Source organism: Nicotiana attenuata, unplaced genomic scaffold (assembly GCF_001879085.1).
Source record: "Nicotiana attenuata strain UT unplaced genomic scaffold, NIATTr2, whole genome shotgun sequence".
Lineage (NCBI taxonomy): Eukaryota > Viridiplantae > Streptophyta > Magnoliopsida > Solanales > Solanaceae > Nicotiana > Nicotiana attenuata.
Genome location: NW_017672359.1, coordinates 43360 through 62684, shown reverse-complemented (window position 1 = coordinate 62684; position 19325 = coordinate 43360).

Genomic DNA, 19325 nt, shown 5'->3' with positions numbered 1-19325 from the left:
CGATACCATTTTAATAAGTATTAATCCTGGCCGTCGAGGATTTTTGATCCTACGGTCAGGAATTGGGGATTGCTTAATACTTAAATGTCAGAACTCTCACCCCACCCCCCTCATCCGATCATCTCTCAGAACCCCTAACACACAAACCCTCAACCTCATTGTCTTCCGCCGCAAACCGCCGCCGAAAATCGCCCACGGCGGCGGCGAAACTCCAATAGACCCCAAAATTACACCATAGCGTCGCCTTCTTCTCCTCATCATGGATCCATAACTGGTTTTTTCCAAATCCCAACCAAAACCCTCAAAAGTAAAACCCTAGCCGCCGCCGCCGCCGCCGCCCGGCGCCACCACCCTTTCCCCACCAAATCACACCCCAAGCTTTCCTCGACCTCCTCATTCCGAATTTCAAGTGAGAATCCTTCAAGTCCAAGAGGAATTCCCCGAATTTTAAAATCTAAGGTCTGAAGAACGTCAGTCAAGTAGAATGCTCAAAATCAGTGAGTCTCTTAATTTTGCTTTGATATTTGAATTTGTTTTTCCCTCTATGACTGGTCCTGCTTCATGTTTAATCAATCTAGGTTTAGCTTTTATTTTTGTTTCCCAATCCGTTTAAAGTCAGTAATCAAATTGATTTTTTCTCTGTTTTTATCTGTTCTTTTTTGAGCTCTAAATTCATTGATAAGCGATAACATGAATTTTTCTTTTGTTAATCAGTGTTCTAGGCTTTGGTTTAAGTTTTTGATTGTTCGTTTTAAGCCAGTAAGGTTTCTTCTAATTTGATTAATTTTTCTTCATGTTAATTGATTTTGTTTTGTTTTAGTCTTCACTTTTGGTTTAATCTTGTTCTGTTTTTGCTTTGATTTTTCTGATTGGCTTGATTTTGTGTTTGGTTTCAATTAATCGATCCATGGATATTTACTGCAAATTGATTTTAGTTGTTTGACTGTCATTAATCGTAGTTAATTATTTGTTAGATCTAATTTCATGATTAGTTAGTTCAATTTTAGGGTTTGTTTGATTGTAGCTGGTTGATTCCAGCCTTGATTAGTTAACCGTAGTTAAGTGGACTGGGGTAAAAGGTTTGGGGTAGTTGACATAGGCTTGGTAATTTCAGAATAAAACCAAGGGTAATTGGGGTAATTCAAAATAGGGAATCTTGCAAATAACTGATTTGGAAACCTCTGGAACATTCTAGATGGGGTTCCAATTAGAGTTTTAGTAACTTAGTGCAGTAACTTGGGCAACAAGTCAACAAATAAGGGGCTAATTAAGCAAAACTGAAAAATAAAAGAGGGGCTAAAGGTGTAAAACTGAAAATCTGAGAGAACCCTCAATTTTGCCTATAAAAGGCAGTCCCTACTGCCTTGTTTTACAAGTTTTGGCATCTGAAAATTCTCCCCAAAAGTTTCTACAAGTTTTGAAGATCTGAAATTTGAATTTCAAAATTCGAAAACAAAATATGAAATCCTAGAGTTAGAAAAGTTCATTTTAAATCCCAGTTCTTCAAAAAAAAAAAAATCCAAAACAATAGCAAAACTCCAAAAATACTACTTCATTCAAGTTTTCTTAGGTTAAATTTGAGTTTCAGCTTTAGATCAAACTCTCAAGTTCATAGAAGAAGTTTCGGAAGTGGCCTGGGTTCAATTTAGAGTCCATTTGGGTCCAATCCAGTCTGTTTTGGCTATTTTGTTGGTGCTTTTCCTCTGATTATTCAGTACCGGGCTACTGTGATGCTGTTTTGTGTTTCGCATTGATCAGGTGCTGTTGATTTCACTGCTGATTTTGTTTGCTACTGCTGATTCCTTCCTCATTTATCTTACTTCGATTCCAGGTACATTTTCTTGACCTAGGTGATCTGAAAATTTGAAGCAATATGTATGAACCACCTTTGGAATTAATTGATGAAGAGTTTCTTGGTTTTTACATAAATTTTTCCTATAGTCATTATTAGCTTTAATACTTAGCTGTAATATTCATTTGAACAAGTACCGATTTGTATCCATTAGGACTATTTGTATAACTAGGACTGGTCGAATTGCTTTAAAATTGGACTGTTGGATTGTTTTGAATAATTCCAGAATTACATGAATTTGTATTCAATAGCATCAGTTCAGCAGTATTAAGTAGATGATTAGTATTAAATGATTCATGATGTTTATCAAACGCTGCCAGTGTATAAGATACAGATTCGAATGTGCTTTGAAAAATCAACTCTAGGATGAACATATGTGCATAAGGATCTATACTATCTAGGCACAAGCATGAAATCTAGATTTAAATTCAGCATGTAAATTGAAGCATGAATAGTCAAATGGCTGTCATAGCATAGTTAATTTTGAATCATTTAGTGGCTGTATTTGTCAATTGTTAGAATTAAATTGTCTAGAATTCTGAAAATAGTCACTTATGCGATAATTCGGAAGCTGGAAACAAATATCAAAAATCCATAAACACAAATAATTATGTACTGGGCCCAATTATATTAACAATAGGCCCAGTTCTATGGTAAGCTATGAGGCCCTCAATGTTACTCTTCTCTGTTTGGGCCTCTACAAAAGGGCCAAGGCTGGCCANTATAATTGTTCTATTTGGCTTTATCTGATTTTTCTACATGTTCCATGCTATATGTGCTAAATGTTTACCGCTTTGATATTTGTTGAATTGTATATATAAACTGTTACGAATCCCTTCCTCTCTCTGAGTCTTCTACATCATGGAGAAGGGTGCACTTCGTGTAGCTTCTCTTCTGTTTAGAGTCTTTTCCCATTTAGAACGAGGTTTGGATAAGTTGCTAAGCCGGCAGAGCTTCTGTATCCCCGGTACGCTGCCTCCCCCTCGGCTCGAGTTGTCCGCTCGGTTAAGCCAGGTCTAGACCAATAAACCTAGGGTTTAAACCTAGAAGAAGAAAACCTCATGCTGGATCCCTAGTAGGAACGTTTGTTTGCATCATGTGCATTTGACTTAGAGGACTCAACACAGGGGTTGGGTCCGTCTAGGACAGGTGACCTGAAATGAAAAAGACCATCCTGATGCATCTTACGTGCTACTTGTGCATTTATTTGCTCGGCTTTGCATGTTGACCGGCTTGTATACAATGAGAGGAAATTGAGAAAAATAGCAGTGTTAGGACTAAGTGAGGGTAACCACTTGCTTTGAAAAACCAATGCCCAAATAGTACCGAAATGTTGTCGGATTTTTGAAAACAAAAAAAAAGGGAAAATAGAGAAAAAGATTTTTAACAAATACATGGTTTTGGCAAAACGATCGCCCGAACTACGCTTGTTTGATTCTCACCGGATGTGAGATACGTAGGCAACCCTCATGGGTCCAACCTCCACTTTGCAAAAATAGCCAAAAAATGTCAAAATTTTAATTTTTGTCAAAAGTAAGTTGGGTGATACCGTTCTTGTTTTAAAATAAGCCGAATGTCCCCAAAAGGACGCCGGAAGGTTGTTTTTGCAAGAACAGCCGCCCTGAGACATTTTAAATGGTTTGCGGGCACAACCTTAAAATCTTCCTCCCAGAAATGCTGAAAGGTCGTATCTGCAAAACCAAGTCCTTGTTTTTCTAGATAAAGAAAATTTTGCAAAAAATAGCCACTTTTTCCGTTAGATCAAAATAAGTCATTAAATCCCCTTTAAATAAATGTGCAGGATGAAGACCATTGACATTGAACCCTTCTCAGTCCTGAGTGAGATCCCTTTGAAGCTCCACATGTGGTGGAATGACTTGGGAAAAGGTAGCAGAGAAACAATGGTCAAGGTTTTGGGTGGTCTCATCGGAGTGTTGAACATCAAACCAAGAACGGATATTATTGAAGCACTGCTACCATTCTGGGACCCAACTCGTAACGTATTCCGGTTCTCGGACTTCGAGCTTACACCCACACTAGAGGAGATTGCGGGATATGCGGGTCTCAACGGGAACCTCAGGAGTAGATACCCATTGGCGCCGAGACCGGTAACCCTCCACAGATTTTTGGACTTGTTGAGCATTAGTCGGGACATTCAGGATAAACATCTATCAGAAGGGTGTTGTACACTTCATTTCTTATACCATCGATATGGCAACCCGCGAGGTTTCGATGAGCCTAACACCGGCTTGACACATGCCGGAAACAAGGATAAATGGGAGGCCCGGCGGGGATTGGCTTTCATGGTAGCTTTTCTGGGGGTCGTGATCTGTCCGCGAAAAGACGGTCACATAGATATTGGCCTTGTAGGAATGTTGGATGTTGCCATAAAGAAGTCTAACAGCACGGTGGTCCCCCTGATTGTGGCAGAAATGTATCGAGCTTTGACCATATGCCGAGAGGGTGTAAAATTCTTTCAGGGTTGTAATCTGTTGCTACAGTTATGGATACAGGAGCACCTTTGTCACCGCACGGGGTACATGAACTATGGTTTGACCGGGCTGAGTTGTATTAGGAGTTTGGAACCCGGGTAACAGGTATTGAGTTCCCCGAGGGAACTGAGTCTTGGTTGTCATGCTTGAGATCTTTGACTGCGGACAAAGTTGAATGGTCTTTCGGGTGGCTTCCCGCTACTGAGGCTGTGTACACATCGGCAGAAGTACCTTATATTCTTTTGATGGGCAATCGAAGCATCCAACCCTACGCTCCCTACCGAGTCCTGCGGCAACTAGGAAGATTCCAAACTGTCCACAATGATGAAGACCTGAGCGGACAAATCATTGAGTTAGGCCCAAAAGCTGCATTTCCGGAAGGAAAAATCCGCCANTATAGTGTGGAGATTGAGGAGGATCTGACGGAATACGAGGGGTTTGGAATGTGAATGCTGAGGGATCAAAGGCAGGCCTTGGCAGCGAAGGTTGTATTGTAGCAGGGCATGGTGGAGCAGTGAAGATGTTAGGAACCGCTCCCGCTGGGAACACCTGGGGGCGAACCTCAGAAGGCATTCCAACGAAATGAGCGGTCATGGTAGGTTGCCCAAAAGGGGTAGGAGGATGACTGATAGGGACCGTAGTAGCACCTCCAGCTCTAGGGAATAACTCTGGGAATCCGGGAATATTGCTTGGGGGTTCCTTTCCATTGTTCCAAGCATCCCACATTTCCATCAGTCGCAGGCGCAAGATCCGATTTTCTTCAGCTGTAAAAGATTCAGAGGCCGGGACCCCCGAGATGGGGCTATCTTCAGAGATGGGGACTGCGGGCAAAGTCATTTCTGTAGACATTTCCACACTTCCTTTCGATCTGGTAAAGTATTGATGCGATGCCAGCTTACCACAACCAACCACCGTTTCTAAAAGCTAGGCTGGGAATCAGCAACACACGGTTAGTTTGAGACAAGTAACAGATAAGTACTCGCACATCGGGGTGTGATGCACCTATACAGTTAAACGGTTGTCTACATGTTTGTACTGGTTGCATGCGTCATCCCGGCTTTTCTTTTCTATTTTCTCTTCTTTTGATTTCCTCTCTTTGTTTTTCTTGCTTTTCTTTCTCTTTCTATTTTTCTCTCATTTTCTTTTCCCTCTTTTTTTCATTTTTGCTTTTTCCTGTTCTTCTGCCATGGTTTTTCTCTCGATTCCTTATTTTCTTTTTTGCGTTTCTTTTCCTCTCTTGTTTTTTCTTTTATTTCCTTCCCTCGTATTTTACTTTTAGGGGATACGGTCGAATCCTATGGAGATTGCCTACGTATCACGACCCCGCATGAATCAGACCAAGCGTAGTTCTTGCAAATAAATGCAAAAATAAAGAAACAATTTGTTTTCGGGAATTTTCAAATTTTCATTGATAACAAATGCAATTACAAAGCTACTAGACTATTTGTTTTTCTTTTCTTGGAAATAAAAAGTACAAAAACCAGACACGAAAACTACAGACTCAAGAGTACATCAAGGCTTCAAATCCTGGGGCCCGCGGAGCATCACTCGGCATCGCCGCGGGCCTGCGTGCAAGACCCTTTTGCAACTGATCTAGATCGTTCATAACCTGGCGAACAAATATTATCACGGAGGCAAAGAATGTGGTATGACCCATCCGTTCACCGGCCTGACACTTCATGACAATGTAGTTGGCAATGTTTCTGATTCTTTCCCGGATTTGACCTTTCTCTTGGAGTAGCCGGCTTATCTGTTGAGTGCGAGCCTCTAGTACCTGAGAGTCCTGGAAGTGAAGATCCTGTAACAAATTTAGTTCCTTCTCCATATCAGCGATTAATTCATAGCATTGTTCCTTCTCGGCCTGCAGCTCTTTCTCCCGACGGGCTGCCTTTTCTTCAAGAGTGTTCATTTTTCTTTTCATGTTGGCGATGGTTCCCTCATAGTTTTTCTTCATTTGCTGTACAAACTGGGCCCTTTCCTCGGTCTTCTTCGCCCATTGAGCCCGAAGTTTTGCCATGCTTCCCTCGGACTTTTCCAATTCTTCCTGACAGTCTCGGACTTGTTTCTTCAACCCTCTTATCAATCTCTCGTCGGATAGACTTCTTTCTCGATTCCTTGCATCTAATTTCAGTTGTTGAATTTGGGCCTTGAGAGCTTCATTCTCCTGGGCCAATTGCTTTTTATCACCTTCGTCAGCTGCGGCTTGCACGCTGTTTTCGAACCGAAGCTCCTGAACCTGTTTTTCTAATGCTCCAATTCGAGCTCTGTACTCCTTTTCTTTAGCCAACCAATCCCAATGCACCTGAGCCTCGCTTGTTAATTGTTGCACATGTGGCCTTTTGGCGGGTCTCTCGGGGATTTGAAACCTTTTACCGAACCAAACCAAGTATTTGGGATCTACCTCACCTCTGGCCCGGTCCTGTACTATAGTTTTAGGTTCAAGATACCTGCACTCATTCCATATCTTTCGGATTTGGCCTTCAGGGAATGCAGCCTTTGGGCCCAACTCAATGACTTGCCCACTCAGGTCTTCATCGTTGTGCACCGTCTGGAATCTTCCAAATTGTCGCAAAACGCGGTAAGGAGCATAGGGCTGAATGCTTCGAATACCCATCAAAAGAATATAAGGGACCTCTGCTGACGTGTATACAGCTTCAGTAGGAGGAAGCCATCCATAAGCCCATTCCACTTTATCTGCAGTGAGGGATCTTAAACATGACGACCAGGCCTCAGTACCCTCCGGGAACTCAATACCTGTAATTCGGGTCTTGAATTCTGCAATACAACTCAACCCGGTTAAGCAGTAGTTCATGTAACCTGTGCGGTGACAGAGATGTTCCTGTATCCACAACTGCAAGAGCAAATTGCAACCTTGAAAGAACTTCTCCCCCTTCTCGACATTTGGTCAGAGCTCGGTATATTTCTGCTACAATCAGGGGAACCACTGTGCTAGTAGGTTTCTTCATAGCAACATCTAGCATTCCTACTAGGCCAAGGTCTATGTGACCATCTTTTCTAGGACAAACTACCACTCCCATAAAGGCCACCATGAAGGCTAATCCCCGTCGGGCTTCCCATTTGTCCTTATTTCCAGCATGTGTTAGTCCAGTATTGGGTTCTTCAAAACCTTTGGGGTTACCATACCGGTGATATAGGAAGTGTAGTGTACAACACCCTTCCGCCAGATGCGGGTCCTGAATATCCCGACTGATGTTCAACAAGTCCAAAAACCTATGAAGAGTTATCGGTCGTGGGGCCAACGGGTATCTACCGCGGAAGTTCCCGTTGAGACCAGCATATCCGGCAATTTCTTCCAATGTGGGTGTGAGTTCAAAATCTGAAAACCGGAATATATTACAGGTCGGGTCCCAAAATGGTATCAGTGCCTCAATGACATCCTTCCTTGGTCTGATTTTCAATAAATCTACAAGACCGCCCAGGCTTTTAACCACATTATCCCTGCTTCCTTTTCCCAAGTCATGCCACCACATATGGAGTTTCAAAGGGATCTCGCTCAGGACTGAGAAGGTTTCGATGTCACTTGAATTCATCCTGCACATTATTTAGGGGAACATAATGATTTATTTTGAAAAATGGCTATTTGTGCAAAAATTCTTTATTCGGAAAATAAGGACTTGGATTTGCAAATACGGCCTTTCAGCACTTCTGGGAGGAAGATTTTAAGGCCGTGCCCGCAAACCATTTAAAAATGACTCAAGGTGGCTATTCTTGCAAAACGGCCTTCCGGCGTCCTTTTGGGGACATTCGGCTTATTTAAACAGGAATGGCATCACCCGACTTATTTATGACACAAAATGGGCATTTTTTGGTTATTTTTGAAAAAGGAAGGGTTGGACCCGATGAGGGTTGCCTACGTATGTCACCTCCGGTGAGAATCAAACCGGCGTAGTTCGGGCAGATTTGCAAAATCAAAACTATTTTGAACAACAATTTTCTTTCTATTTTCCAAATACTTTTCTCTTTTTTTTTCATTTTTTATTGGGTTTTTTCCAAAATAAATGGTCACCCTCACTTAGTCCTAACACTTCTTATTTTTCATAATTCACTCATTAAGACAAGCCGGTCAACATGCAAAGCCGGGCAAATAAATGCGCAAGTAGCACGTAAGATGCATCAGGATGGTCAATTTATTTCAGGTCACCTGTCCTAGACGGACCCAACCCCTGTGTTGAGTCCCCTAAGTCAAATGCACATGATGCAAACAAACGTCCTACTAGGGATCCGGCATGAGGTTTTGTTCTTCTAGGTTTAACCCTAGGTTTATTGGTCTAGACCTGGCTTACCCGAGCGGACAACTCGAGTCGAGGGGGAGGCAGCGTACCGGGGATACAGAAGCTCCGCCGGCTTTGCAACTTATCCAACCTCGTTCTAAATGGGAAAAGACTCTANAAGGGGAGGGAAGAAAATAAAAGAAAAACCAAGAGAGGAAAAGAAAACTAAAGAAAGAAAATAAGAAAATCGAGAGAAAGAAACCATAGCAAAAAAGCAAAGGCAAGAATGAAAGAAAAGAAAAGAGGAAGAGAAAAGAAAAATGAGAAAACATGAGAGGAAAATCAGAAGAGCAAGGAAAAGGCAGGAAAAAGAGGGTCAGAATAAAAGAAAAGAATTTGGACAGGAAAGCCGGGATGACGCATGCAACCGTTGCGAAACATATAAAAACACATTTAACTGTATAGGTGCATCACGCCTCAACGTGCGATTACCTATCTGTTATTTGCCTCAAACTAACCGTTTGCTGTTGTCACTTCCAGTCCAGATTTTATAGAAACGGTGGTTGGTTTTTCTATGGTAAACTGGCATCACATCAGTATTTTACCAGATCAAAAGTGAGCATAGAAATGTCTTCGGAAATGACCTTGCCAGCAATTCCCATCCCAGAACAGGATCTTACGCTTTAAGGTCATGGAGATGTGGGATGCGTGGACCAATGGAAGGGAGCCTCCAAGTGCTATCCCCGGCTTTCCTGAATTGTTCCCTAGAACCGGGGGTACTTCTAACATCCCCATCAGTCATCCGAATACTCCATTAGGAAACCCTACCATATCCGCTCACTTTGTAGGAACACTTTCTGAGGTCCGCCCCCAGGTGTTCACATCAGGTGTAACTCCCAATATCTTTATCGCTCCTGTCACACCTCCTTTTTTACGCACCTCCCCCGAAGGATAAATGTATAAGGGAGTTTTTCCATTTAAAGTGACATTATTCGAAATGGGATTATTTATTTATTTTTAGAGTCGCCACTTGGGATAGGATTGGCTTTTGGTGTCCCAAGTCACCGGTTGAATTTTGAATCCCAAATCGAGGAAAAATTTCGACTTCCCAATTGGAGTCTGCGAACCAGAAATTCTGAATAAGGAATTCTGTTGACCCGAGGGAAGGTGTTAGGCACCCCCGGATCCCGTGGTTCTAGCACGGTCGCTTAAATTATTATAATTGGCTAACAATCTGATTTTTATACATACCATCCTATAGTGCCATTTTATAAATTTTTGTTTAACCGCTTTTAATTAATTTTTATGAAAGTGAACGCCGTTTAAGAGCGTGTTTCTGGATTACGTCACATGAAATGCACCCGGATCCTCGACACCTCCTATTCAACGTTTTGGGATTTGGATTTGGGTCGCATGAAGTGCGCACCCGTATTTAAGAAGGTAAGATTATTAAAAAAGCGCGCCTAAAGTGGCTAGCGTCTTATTAACTTTGCGGGAAGCCATGAGAATTCGCTAAATGGCATGTCCCGAATTTCTAAAATATTTTTAATGAAGCATTTGATGAGGGCCCCGCAATTTATGCATTTTTATTTGGCGAGGCTCGTCCCACTTTTATTATTTAAAGGCCAACTTAAAGCAAACTAAGATTTTCTATTTATTTGGTTTTCTCTAAAAGGGGCCTAATTAACTTACATTTATAAATTCGGGCCTCGAATTCAAGTCCGAATTAAAAACAAAAGGGGGACCCTCTTAATTTGAACCCGCTACCTAACTCGAAAACCTAAATTTATATTGCAAATTAATTCCCGTGTTCCTAATGTAATTTGTAAAAGGGGTTTTTAACTCCCAGCATTCTATTGGGCCTCAACAATTAGCCCAAGCCTTGTGATTTGAACTTCAGCATTTTATTGGGTCTTAACAAACTCAGTTATGCTCCAGAAAACAAACTGCCCAAACGTGGGCCTCTGGGAGCTGGCCCATGGTTTGGTCGCAGCTTGTGAAGACTAATATGAGTGGGCTCATAGTAAGCCCAAAATCAATATCTCCTGGACTTCAATTAACGTGAAAGCCGCAATATGAATATTGAAAGTAAACGATGAGTTTAATTCATGACAAACTTAATTCGTAATGATCCAACAGATGGTTTTTCGGTTTATTTTCAAATAAATGGTCTAGCTATCACATGCATATTGTTCAACTTATTTAATAATTGCTGAAGCTTGTAGACTTATACTTGGTTTCTAACTCATTGTCCTTGAAAGCACTAAAATGCAGACTAACTCATTTTGAGATTGATTTCAGTATGAGAGCAGTTCTGACTTAGCACGCTGTAGCAGACAATTTCTAGTTACTCTTATCAGTTCAAGTATTCACAGATTAACTACCAAACGGAATTATCAAGGCTAATAACAAACCATAAGTTCAATAGTCTAACAATCTATAACAGTCTACAAGTAGTCTTAGTTATACAGTTCATGTCCATTTAATTTAATTACAAACACAAATTTAAACAGTCCTGATTAACACACGCAGTCCTTGTTTAACACTAATACATATTTGTTCAAATGAAATCTACAATTACACATTTAGACGAATAGTGAAACACAGAGGCAGAGTCATGTAGTGCAATGCTTCATTATTTGATCTCACAAGTGTTCATGTACATTAAAGAATAGACCGACATTGTACCTGGAGATTGAAACACAATAAAAAGGAGCAGAAGTCAGCAGCAATGGAGATAATTTTGCAGTGTTAGCAACAGGAAATCACGGCAATTTAACTTGAAGTATCAGCCACGAAAATCAACAAAATTAACCCAGAATTGACTCGAGCAGACCAATTTTTAGCTTAAAAATAAACCAGGAATCTCCAACAAACTTCAGCAGTCCAATTCTAAGCCAAATGATGCCATATCAAACCTTACAACTTGAAATTGAATCCAAATTCTTAGTAGTACAGTATTTTTTTTTTGAGTTTTCTATTGTATTTGTGTTTGCTTTTGTGGTTTTTTAGAGGACAATTACGATCTGAAACTCAGATTTGAATTCCTTAGGATTTGAAATTCAAATTTGGAGGATCAGCTTTTGCAGGGATGGTTTTTTAGAGGAATTAAAGGCTGAAAGTCTGGAGAACTTTCAGAAAGTCTAAACTTGTGAATGAAGGCAGAATACATGCCTTTTATAGGCAAACATTAGGGCAACTTTCAAATTTTCCCTTTACACCTTAGTCCCTTATTAATTTTCAGATTTTAACTACTTAAACCCCTCATTTTATGCCTCGTTGGCCAAGTAACACTACTAGCTTTCTGAATTTCAAATTAAAACCCCCTCTAGAAAGTTCTAGTGATTTCCAATTTCAGTTACTGCATTATTCCTTTTATTGAATTACCTATACTACCCTTAATTTATTCTGAAATTACCAACCTAGTCAAACCAACCCCTAAACCTTTTGAACTTGGTCAAAATGACCATAGTTGATCAACTAAGGGCTGAGAATTTTCAGCTATAACCAAACCAATTTCAATTATAACCATACCCTTCCAAAATTGAACTAACAGCCTGATTACCCTAACTAGAACCTAAATTAATTCTAATCAATACTATACCCTAAGACTAATTTTATCACTGCATTAATGAAAGAATAACTGAACAAATCAACAATAGAGAACATGAATAAAGCCTAAAGAAAAATAAAAATCAGCAAATAAGGGATCAACCAGGGACAAAACCCTAAAGAAAAATCTAAAAAGAATCAGTAGCGAACATGGATCCTATAATTGAAATCGAATACACAAACAAAAACAGGAAAAGGAATCAAACTCACGTGATCAGAAACCTAAGTCAGGCACCAAAATAAAACTAAAATTGATAAGAGAAAAAGAAATAATAGAACAAGCACAAGAAATCATGAACAGGAAAGAAAGTGAAGAAAATAAAGTACCTCGCAATTTCCGACTCGGATTCGAATTAGGGTTAAACTCCTGGAGTGATTTGGGACTATAATCACTCTTAATCATGTGTTTTCATAAGAACACACATGATTAAGGGCTATTATAGCCCAGAACTCGAATTCCCCCAACTTTGCAAAATTAGGGTTCTAAGCCTGAATTTTCGATCTGAAAATCAAAGCTCTGGAGGAATATTTGAGGGAAAATAAATGAGGATTTGAGAAGAGGAAGGTGAGGAGGTTCCAAGGTGTAACTTGGGTGGGATTTGGAGGTGGCGCCGCCGTGGGCGGCGGAGGCGGCGACCACTGATTCGAATATTCGAGGAGTTAGGATGTGATTTGAGGGAAAACAAGGCTAGATCCGTGATGAGGAGAAGGAGGTGAAGTAGTGGTGTGATTTTCATGGCTGTTGGACAATCGCCGCCGGCGGAGGCGATTTCCGGCCGGCGGCAGCCGGTGGGGGACGGCGGAGAGACGGCGGGGACGGTGGCGTTACACCGGTAGGTTAGAGAGTTGAGAGATGGTGAGGCAGGGGGGTTCTGGGGGGGGGGTGATGTTTGGACATTTAAATATTAAACGATGTGGGCTTCAGGACCGTCCGATCAAGAAACCTCGACGGTCCTGATTGAATGAGCCCAAACGACGTCGTTTTATGATCTGGGGGACTGGACCGGGTGAGATTGGACTGGGCTGGAACTGGGGCGGGTTTGAGGAACAAATACTGGCCCAAAAATCTGATTTCTCTTTAATTTCTTTTCTTTTTATTTTCCCTTTTTATTCTTTTTCTTTTCAAATTAAAACTAAAAATCTAAATTAACTCTAAATTACCCTACCAAATTATATTAAGCTCTAATTAATAACCAACATCACCAATTTAAAGAAAACTAATAAAATTCAAAGCTAAAATTCAAACCAAGCAAAACAACTCCATTCTTGTGATTTTTTTTTGTATTTTTGTAAAACCCTAATTACTAATTAATCTAACAATATGTAAAATTAAATCCTAAACGCAATGCGTATTTTTTTTTGTATTTTTATGAGTTTATGTTGCCTTAAGAGTGCACACAGAAATGCAAATAATCATGGAAATTATGCAATTAATTCCTAAAAATTCAAATAATAAAGAAAAATCCTAATTCTAAGGAATTTTATAGAAGTGATTTAAGCGTGGCAAAAATCACGTGCTCACAGGTGTTGGGCTTCGGAGAGTTTTGGGACACTTAGTCCCTATATGAGAGCTTAAGTGTTGAGAAATGGTCCGTAGTCGGAGCAGTGTGAAGACGACCTAGGAATGGAAATCCGATGATTCCGTTAGCTCCGTTAGGTGATTTCGGGGTTGGGAGCGTGTTCGGAATGTATTTTGGAAGTTCGTAGCTCATTTAGGCTTGAAATGCCGAAGTTTGAATCTGTGAAGTTTCCGGTCCGATAGTGAGTTTTTGATCCGAGGGTTAGATTGGAATTCCGGAAGTTGCAGTAGATCCATCATGTCATTTCGGATGTGTGTGCGAAATTTCAGGTCATTCGGACTGGGTTTGGTTAGGTTTTTGATCGAAAGCGTGTTTTGTTGGAATTTGAAGTTCTTAGGATTGAATCTTTGATTAATTCGGGTTTCCGGCGTGGTTTCAGGCGTTTTTAATATTGGTACAAGTTCGAATAAGGTATTAGGTGGTATTGGTGCTTTTGGTTGAGGTTCCGAGGGCCTCGGGATGATTTCGGGTGGTTAACGGGGAGATTATTGAAGTGTTGCAGCAGTTGGTTTTTTCATCTTCTGGTATTTTTGCTTCTGCGGCTTGGGAACCGCAGAAGCGGAGCCGCATAAGCAGCTGGATCTTCGCAGAAGCGGTTTGGGCAGAGTTTCCAAGCGTCGCAGATGCGGAGGAAATTCTGCAATAGCGGCCTCGCATCTGCGAGAAAATAGCCGCAGATGCGGTCATTTGGCTTTTGTTTGGAACCGCAGAAGCGGTGGATAATCCGCACAAGCGGAACCGCATAAGCGGTTGACCGGACCGCAAAAGCGGATGTGGCTGTTTTAGTGAGAGTCGCAGAAGCGGCTCACTTTCCGCACAAGCGGGACCGCAGAAGCGGTCCCTTGTCCGCAGAAGCAGAAACCCCTGGGCAGAAATAGAGATGTCGAGGGTTTGAGTTCATAAGTTATAAAAAATCAATTGAGAGCTCGGGAGAGGGCGATTTTGAGTGGGTTTTGAAGTGAAGATCATCGGGTAACGTTTTCTTAATACCTCCTAGATATATTTCATCATTTTGTAGTTAAATCCATCATTTAAATTAGAATTTGGGGTTAAAATTTGAGGAATTTGGTTAAAACTTCTTAGACTAAACGTTTGGGTTTTGAGTGATCATTTGGCCTCCGATTTGGGATATTCTTCTATGGTTAGACTTGTGAGAGTACAAGGGTTTTGAAAATGTGAAAATTATTCGATTCCGAGGCATTGTCCTGAAGGGCATTTTGGTCATTTCACCTAATTAACTTTGAATTTAATAGCAAAACCAGGTGTTTGTGATGTTATTTACAATGTGTGATTGAATTGAATAGAGTTGAGCCATTTGGAGTTGGATACTCGCGGCAAGAGCGTGGTTTCTAGTTGATATTGAGCCGGTTCGAGGTAAGTGACTTGTCTAACCTTGTGTGGGGGACCTTTCCCCTTAGGACATGATCATTGAATATTTGAATGCCTCGTGCCTGAGGTGACGAGCGCGTACTTGAGCTAAGATTTATAAACCCGTTTCTGCGTGAAGTATTTAAATTGAGTTTTCCTGTTTACTTGTTCATTCTGGATTGTAAGTTTAAACCTGTGCTAGCTTAGAGAAGCATGTTTAGCTGACTTACTTGCTTAATTGTTTTACTGTACTATTTGTACTCTGTGAAGCACGTTAGGCTAGAAATTTCTATTACTTGTACTAATTTTAGCATATATTCTGAGATTATGAGTTGTTGTTGTTGTGTGTTTAATTTGGGACTACGGGACGGCTTCCCGGGAGATCCCCCTGTACTAGATATATTCTGGATTGAGGGTGCGGGATACCAAGAGATCCCTGGCACATGTGTTTCTATATGTATCGGGATACCAAGAGATCCAGTGTGTATGATGAGGATACCGAGAGATCCTCGGGATTCCAAGAGATCCCCAGTGTGTATGATGAGGATACTGAGAGATCCTCGGGATACCAAGAGATCCCCAGTGTATATGATGAGGATACCAAGAGATCCTCGGGATACCAAGAGATCCCCAGTGTATATGATGAGGATACCAAGAGATCCCCAGTGTATATGATGAGGATACCAAGAGATCCTCGGGATACCAAGAGATCCTGGGTGCATATGATGAGGATACCAAGAGATCCTCGGGATACCAAGAGATCCCCGGCTATTATTCCTTGTTGAGAGCAGTATTCCTTGTATTGTTACCTTTGCTTTCTACTACTATTCTTCTTTATTTATCTGGTTTAGATTCTCGCTGTAGACTTTATTTAAACTGTTTCCGTTATCCTATTATTTATTATGTTTTATCTCAGTAGGTCCCTGACCTTCCTCGTCACTACCCGGCCGAGGTTAGGCTTGGCACTTACTGAGTACCGCTGTGGTGTACTCATGCCCTTCCTGCGCATGTTTTTCATGTGCAGATCCAGGTACCTCTTCTCAGGCGCACTATCCTTGAGGCGAGGAGATACACGGAGACTTTGAGGTATATCAGTCGCGCCCGCAAACCAGGAGTCTCTATTCTGTTCCAGCTTTAGTATTTAGTTTATTCCTTTTTTTCCTCTGAGTTGTTTAGATATTCTGGAGTTAGAGCAGCGTACTATGTTCTGTTAGCCTGTGGTTCGTGTGAGTTTCCGGGTTTTGGGATTTAGCTGTAGACTTCCACATTTCTTTTGAGTTGTATAGGCCGAGCGGCCTTATATGCACTTATTATTCTAATATGTTTAGCTTTATTCAACCATTTCGCAAGTTAAGTTGTTATTTCCGCATTGATAGGCTTACCTAGTTGTAGGAACTAGGTGCCATCACGACATGTTCATGGAGGGTGAACTGGGGTCGTGACAAGTTGGTATCAGAGCTCTAGGTTCATAGGAGTCACGGAACACAGGCCGGTTTATTAGAGTCTCGCTGATCAGTACGGAGACGTCTGTACTTATCTACGAGAGGCTATGTAACCGTTAGGAAAATTTCACTTTATTTGATTCCTGTCGTGCGAGATTTTTAAACATCAATTCTAAACTTCCGACTTCTATTCCCTCACAGATGGTGAGGACACGTGCTACTCGAGATGATCAGACACCCGCACCCCCTACTGCAGTCGTCAGAGGCCGGGGCCGGGGTAGAGGCCGAGGACGCGCGCGTGGTGCAGTCAGGGCACCTGTGCGAGCTGCCGCCGAGGTACCACCAGCAGACCCAGCCGGAGTTCAGGCACCCGACACGCCTACTGCCACTACTACTCCAGCCGTTCAGGAGACTTTGACTCAGTTCCTGAGCATGTTTGGTACGTTGATTTAGGTAGGATTAATTCAGGTTGTACCGACTACTTCACAGATCGAGGGAGGGACCCAGACTCCCGCCGCCCCCACTCCAGAGCAGCGAGTTCCCATTGGTCAGGTTCCAGGTGTCATGGCGACACAGCCTATGGTCCCAGTTCAGCGTGTGGTGAGGACCTCTCGCAAAGTAGGAGACGGACGAGGTCAGGGGGGAGAGTATAGAGTAGTGAGTAGACCTCGTGGACCGGGGAGATATACTGGTCCTTATTTTGGAGGCAGGGTACGTCATGGTAGCGGTTTTGTGAGTCAGTCAGCTCAGTTTGCATCTCAGAGTTTCCCTAGAGTTTCAGGTGTTCAGGGGTCTTGGAGTACCCGTACCGCACCGTTCCCACTGCCACGTCCTCCCAGAGCTTGTTATGAGTGTGGTGACACCCGTCATGTGGTGAGGGATTGCCCTAGACTTGGGAGGAGTGCACCTCCACAGACTGCTCAGCCACAGCGTGCTCCTTAGGGTTCTCAGGCCATGATCTCTCGCTGCTACCCCATCTGCCCAGCCAGCTAGGGGCGGAGGTCGGGGAGGTAGAGGTCGCTCTCGAGAGAGAGGCCAGGCCAGATATTATGTTATTTCTGCTCGCACCGAGGTTGTTGCCTCCGATTCTGTCATTACAGGTATTATACTAATTAATCGTAGAGAGGCATCGGTTCTATTCTGTGAGGCCCCGTAAAATTTTTCGCTCATAAACTAGAATCTTGTGGTGTCGGCTCCGAACACGTGTTAGGAATGTGTAGAATTCTTCGCGGCGAGCTTGCTCGGCGCGGTTCGGAGCCTTGGTATTGATCTAAGCTTGTAAAAATCAAAAGGAATTAATTTTTCCAGAAAATGCTATTATGCGGTCAAAAATGCGGTCGCAGATCCGGTATGCGGACCGCATTCCTACCGCATAGTGAAGCAGTGGTTTGGTTAAAACTTGAGGTCAAGATACGGTCGAAAATGCGACCGCATAATTGATATGCGGACCGCATTTCTACCGCAGAGTGGAACAATAGAGTTGTCAAAATTAAGGGGGGGGGGGGGAAGTCTCATGCATTGGTTCTTGGAAATAATGGCAAAAATTGTGCATGCGTGTTTATTAAAACCTAAAACCTAGTGGGGGTAATTGGGTGGGAGCAAAGACTTATGCAAAGAAGGGATTGATAACCTAAGTATGTTCGGGTAGTGGTTTTGAACCTTGAATTCTAAGTTACGAGTATTAATTTGTGCACTATATTGCCGTTGCTAGATTTTCGATAAATTGGAAGTATAAATTAAAAAGGGATTCAACTCCAGGTATGTATGGCTAACGTTAACCTTTGTAAAATCTCCATGCTTGGTGTCCAAATACTTGGTGTGTGATATCTTCATGGATTAGTTGTGAAGTTGAACTCTTGTGAGTAGTATGTGTTTTCTTGTGCAAACCATTTGTGAATTCATGTCAATGTTGTACCTTACACGTTGTTGGTTAAGACGTCCGATATGGTTGTGTAAGTAAATGGCAATAAACCAAGTTGTAATTGCGAACGTGTTATATGGTAAGAACCGTGGAATAAATGATGGAAAGGAATCGAAAAATTGGTGATATTGAAATAACTGTGGTAACACCCTTTGTGGCTAGCTGTGGAAAATTATTGCTGTGATTTAAATGGTACAACGGGCTGTCGAAAAAGATGGAAATGGCATTGATAGTCATATAAACTCTGTGTGAGTTGTGTTGTTGTTCTTTGAGATGTGTGGCTGTTGTTATTGGGATTTGTTGTTGTATCTCCTGAAACTTGTTGCTGTTTTCCTTGTAAATTGTTGTTGTTGTTGTTGTGCTATTGTTTATGAATTGTGATTGTTCGGTGGGATCGGGTTGCGCGCCGCAGCACGAAGTAATAAGGTATGGGTTGTGGTGATAAGGGTGGCCGAGGTAATAAGGGTGGCCGAGGTAATAAGGATGGAAAGTGATCGATATCACTATTGAAATGAAACATGAGAACATTGTGAAATTGAGAATGTGGAAATGATGATGGGGGAAAAGGAGAGATTGTCAACTTGTTTGCCTTGATTGTTTTTCCTTGTGTGTATTCAATTGTTGTTTCCCTCTATTGTTGTTATTCGTGTATGGTTTGAGGTTACTCTGGGTAAAGTTTGTTATACATACCAGTACAATTCAAATGTACTGACGTCCCTTTTTGTCGGGGACGCTACATTCGTGTTATGATTGTAGGTGGATCCGTAGCAGGTACTCCAGTCCACCGATCGTAGCTCCCCTTCGTCCTCCATCAGCTTCTTGGTGA